Genomic DNA, 4,780 nt, shown 5'->3' on the forward strand with positions numbered 1-4,780 from the left:
ATTTTTCTTAGACTGTACAACAATAATTACTTGTTTGCCATTATTGTACGGGGTAGGTGTAGACGTTAATAAAACACTATTGAACATGTAGAAAAAGCAATTTATTGTGAGCTTCCGGTTTTTGCTTTATCCCTTCTAGCCACAACCGTGTTTTTTGGCAGATGACGTGGGGCAGTTTGTTAATGGAACCGCCTGCTGCCTTTGCACTCCTCGCTACCCCTGTGCCTGACCAATGCCTCTGTGGGCAGGACGGAAAGGTCCTCGGGCCTCTGCATAATTTAAGTGTGGCTCGAAAAGCGGAGGGACCATCAGGGTCAGAAATAGCCCAAGGAGACAATCCACCAGTTGAAAGAGGCCAGAGACTCGCGGGCAAGGAACTGGACAGCTTAAGAGTGTTTGTTGGTTAAGGCTAGCAGGGATACAACAAAAACTACTGGTTATGCGCACATCAATTTAGAGTAATTTTTCTTAGACTGTACAACAATAATTACTTTTTTCACAGCTTCCGGCAGGGCGGCTCAGAAGAACGTGCCATCCAGTGGTGAAGCATATGGTCCGCGGGCCTGGCCCTGGAGAGCTTAAAACAGCTTATCTACAACTTTCTGTTGCCGGAGTGCAACAGTGTGCAGTATAAGGCTTAACAAAAACCCAAATTACACGACTCTGGTGGGACTCGAACCCACAACCTTTGAATGGCCTCATCTGGCAATCTAGAAGTCCAATGCGCTATCCATTGCGCCACAGAGCCTGCTGCGGTGTCTGGAAGAGGCAAATGAAAATTTCTCCTCTGGGTTTGTGCCTGGTCAATGCTGAGAGGTCACACGCTCTGTGGGCAGGAAGGACAGGTCCTCGGGCCTCTGCACAATTGAAGTGTTGCTCGAAAAGCAGAGGGACCATCAGGGTCAGAAATCGCCCAAGGAGACAATCCACCAGATTAAAGAGGCCAGAGACTCGTGGGCAAGGAACTGGACAGCTTAAGAGTGTTTGTTGGTTAAGGCTAGCAGGGATACAGCAAAAACTACTGGTTATGCGCACATCAATTTAGAGTAATTTTTCTTAGACTGTACAACAATAATTACTTTTTTGCCATTATTGTACGGGGTAGGTGTAGACGTTAATAAAACACAATTGAACATGTAGAAAAAGCAATTTATTGTGAGCTTCCGGTTTTTGCTCTATCCCTTCTAGCCACAACCGTGTTTTTCTGCAGATGACGTGGGGCAGTTTGTTAATGGAACCGCCTGCTGCCTTTGCACTCCTTGCTACCCCTGTTCAGAGTCCGATCTCAGAAAAGCATGCTTTTGACGTGTGCGAGCGCTGACAAAGGCACTGCTGGGATTCGAACCCAGAATCTCCTGTTTACGAGACAGGCGCTTTAACCAACTAAGCCACGGCACCAAAAGGCAAGCATAAATTCCGGGAGGGCGGCTCAGAAGATCGTGCCATCCAGCGGTGAAGCCAATGGTCCGCGGGCCTGGCCCTGGACAGCTTAAAACAGCTTATCTACAACTTTCTGTTGCCGGCGTGCAACAGTGTGCAGTATAAGGCTTAACAAAAACCCAAACTACACGACTCTGGTGGGACTCAAACCCACAACCTTTGAATAGCCTCATCTGGCAATCTAGAAGTCCAATGCGCTATCCATTGCGCCACAGAGCCTGCTGCCTTGTCTGGAAGAGGCACCTGAAAATTTCTCCTCTGGGTTTGTGCCTGATCAATGCTGAGAGGTCACATGCTCTGTGGGCAGGAAGGACAGGTCCTCGGGCCTCTGCACAATTGAAGTGTGGCTCGAAAAGCAGAGGGATCATAAGGTTCAGAAACAGCCCAAGGATACAAACCACCAGTTGAAAGGCACAGCTGGGATTCGAACCCAGGATCTCCTGTTTACAAGACAGGTGCTTTGACCAGCTAAGCAACAGCGCCCATGTGAACTAGTCAATGCCAGGGGTAGGCAAGTTCAGTCCTAGAGAGCCGCAGTCCTGCAGAGTTCACCTTCAACCGTAATCAATCACACCTGAACAAGCTAATCAATGTCTACAGGATTACTAAGGCTATTGGCAGGTGAGTTTTTTTCCAGGGTTGGAGCTGAACTCTGCCTTACTACGACTCTCTAGGACAGAACTTCCTACCCCTGGTCCAGGCCATCATTTTTCGGCAGAGTGGTTTGCAAATGAAATGGCCTACAGGACTTGCGCTCGATCAAAAGCTGGCTTTGCCTAGGAGGTGCACGTGATCTCTCAAAAGGCACCGCTGGGATTCTAACCCAGGATCTCCTGTTTACTAAACAGGTGCTTTGACCAGCTAAGCCACAGCGCCAATGTGAACTAATCCATGCCAGGGGTAGGCAAGTTCGGTCCTAGAGAGTTGCAGTCCTATAGAGTTCAGCTCCAACCATAATCAAACACACCTGAACAGGCTAATCAATGTCTACAGGAATAAAAAGGCTATTGGCAGGTGAGTTTTTTTTTAGGGTTGGAGCTGAACTCTGCAGGACTACGACTCTCTAGGACAGAACTTGCCAACCCCTGGTCCAGGCCATCATTTTACGGCAGAAGCTGAGGGGTGGTTTGCAAATGAAACGGCCTACAGGCCTTGCACTCGATAAAAAGCTGGCATTGCCTAGGAGGTGCACGTGATCTCTCAAAAGGCACCGCTGGCATTCGGACCCAGGATCTCCTGTTTACTAAACAGGCGCTTTAACCAACTAAGCCACGGCGCCAGCTACAAGTGCGTTTACTGGGAGGGCGATTCAGAGGATCAAAGCATCCAGAGAAGAGGCCAGAGACTTGCGGGAAAGGTATGGAACCGCCTGCTGCCTTTGCACTCCTCGCTACCCCTGTGCCTGACTAATGCCTCTATGGGCAGGACGGAAAGATCCTCGGGCCTCTGCACAATTTAAGTGTGGCTCGAAAAGCAGAGGGACCATCAGGGTCAGCAATAGCCCAAGGAGACAATCCACCAGTTGAAAGTGGCCAGAGACTCGCGGGCAAGGAACTGGACAGCTTAAGAGTGTTTGTTGGTTAAGGCTAGCAGGGATAAAGCAAAAACTACTGGTTATGCGCACATCAATTTAGAGTAATTTTTCTTAGACTGTACAACAATAATGACTTTTTTGCCATTATTGTACGGGGTATTCATTTTTCGGCAGAAGCTGAGGGGAGGTTTGCAAATGAAATGGCCTACAGGCCTTGCGCCCGTAAGGCCACCACTTTTGCAGAGGGGTCCTCGCACAGCCTGATAAGCGCCCAGTGTCATGCGGTTCGTGGATGCTGCGCGCTGCCGCCTAGACGATTTTTCCCGCCCCCACGGAACGGCGACGGATCTGGGCACTTTTTTGCTCATTTTGTTGCAATCTGTAGGTCGGCCACAGGGGGGGCGGACTCCTGACGCGGGGCGCTTACGCGATGCCCGTCGAATAGGTTGGGGGTGGCCGTCCACGGGCATTTTTGCCTCGGACAGCCAATTCGTCCCACTTACCACCTATTTGACCACGAAAAGCGTATTCATCCCACTTACCACCTATTTGACTACGAAAAGCATATTCGTCCCCAGGACCGCCCATGTGACCGCAAAAAGCCTATTTGTCCCCCTGACCTCATATGTGACCACGAAAAGCCTTTTAGTCCTCCTGGCCATAATGATGATTTTATCATGTAAAACACATTTATTTATTTATGTTACAAGAAATTTGGTAAGTACACTTGGGAAACAGCGTCTGACAAGTTCATGTACATTACAACTCATCAATATTCATATTTACCTCGAAAAATGTCTGTCAATGGAAAGCCTACGTAGGTACCATCAAGTAAGTTACAGTTGTCACTTGCTGATGTTGGGAATTGGAGTTGGATTTTGGTGAATTTCACCACTGCCTGCCCACCCGTAACTTATTTGACTTGGCTTCCACAGGCTTTCCGCGAACAGTGCATTAATAGGTCATATGTCATAAATACGATGATTTTATTGAGAAAAAACAGCTATACAGTGCTCAGGAAATGCCGTCCAGCAGTGCAATGTGTTAATTTGCATAAAAATACACCGTCCACGGAAAGCCTGTGGAGGCCCCGTCAAATAAGTTACAGCTGTCACTTGTAACTTGGCCACCCGTAACTTATTTGACGGGGCCTCCACAGGCTATCCGTGGACAATGCATTAACGAGTCATAATTTAATTTTTTAATCATTTTCTTATGCAAAACGTACAGTGCTACACTCTGGAGACACCGTCTGACAAGTTCATAAACATTAGAACTCATCAATATTCATATTTACCTCAAAAAAGGTCTCTCCACGGAAAGCCTATTTAGGTACCATAAAATAAGTTACAGATGTCACTTGCTGATGTTGGGAATTGGAGTTGGATTTTGGTGAATTTCACCACTGCATGCCCACCCGTAACTTATTTGAAGGGGCCTGGAGGCCCTGTCAAATAAGTTACAGCTGTCACTTGTCACCTGCCCACCCTTAACTTATTTGACTGGAAATCCACAGGCTTTCCTTGGACCATGCATTAATAGGTTATATGTCATAAATACGATGATTTTATTGAGAAAAACCAGCTATACAGTGCTCAGGAAATTCCGTCCAGCAGTGCAATGGTGTCATGAATCCGGTCCACGAACTTTCCTATTCATTGACTCTCGCACTACACACTGTTGCACATCACCCCGGACTACATTTCCCATTATGCATTGCACTGATTGCACTCAGCACGAATTGCACACACCTGTTTACACTGATTGCACCCAGCTGTTTCATATCACTCCCTCACTATTTAACAC

General features: G+C 47.6%; 1 long non-coding RNA gene and 6 other non-coding genes across 7 annotated transcripts in view; all 7 read right to left on the minus strand.

Annotated features, from left to right (window-relative positions):
• Positions 1 to 505: 505 nt before the first annotated feature.
• The window catches only part of LOC107588805 (uncharacterized), a 15,858-nt gene continuing 11,583 nt past the window's right edge, over positions 506 to 4,780 (minus strand). The window contains exon 3 of the long non-coding RNA XR_001609626.1: positions 506 to 517. This is a non-coding gene — a long non-coding RNA (uncharacterized lncRNA). The remainder of the gene's footprint in view (positions 518 to 4,780) is intronic.
• On the minus strand, positions 659 to 748 carry trnar-ucu (transfer RNA arginine (anticodon UCU)). Its single transcript is given in 2 exon segments — positions 659 to 694; positions 712 to 748. It is a non-coding gene; the product is annotated as a tRNA-Arg (tRNA).
• On the minus strand, positions 1,325 to 1,398 carry trnat-cgu (transfer RNA threonine (anticodon CGU)). The gene has a single exon. It is a non-coding gene; the product is annotated as a tRNA-Thr (tRNA).
• On the minus strand, positions 1,570 to 1,659 carry trnar-ucu (transfer RNA arginine (anticodon UCU)). Its single transcript is given in 2 exon segments — positions 1,570 to 1,605; positions 1,623 to 1,659. It is a non-coding gene; the product is annotated as a tRNA-Arg (tRNA).
• Positions 1,850 to 1,923, minus strand: trnat-ugu (transfer RNA threonine (anticodon UGU)). Its single transcript has one exon. It is a non-coding gene; the product is annotated as a tRNA-Thr (tRNA).
• Positions 2,243 to 2,316, minus strand: trnat-agu (transfer RNA threonine (anticodon AGU)). Its single transcript has one exon. It is a non-coding gene; the product is annotated as a tRNA-Thr (tRNA).
• trnat-agu (transfer RNA threonine (anticodon AGU)) lies at positions 2,646 to 2,719 on the minus strand. The gene has a single exon. It is a non-coding gene; the product is annotated as a tRNA-Thr (tRNA).

This window comes from Sinocyclocheilus grahami, unplaced genomic scaffold (genome assembly GCF_001515645.1).
Source record: "Sinocyclocheilus grahami isolate Dianchi unplaced genomic scaffold, SAMN03320097.WGS_v1.1 scaffold107.1, whole genome shotgun sequence".
In the NCBI taxonomy this organism is placed as follows: Eukaryota; Metazoa; Chordata; class Actinopteri; order Cypriniformes; family Cyprinidae; genus Sinocyclocheilus; species Sinocyclocheilus grahami.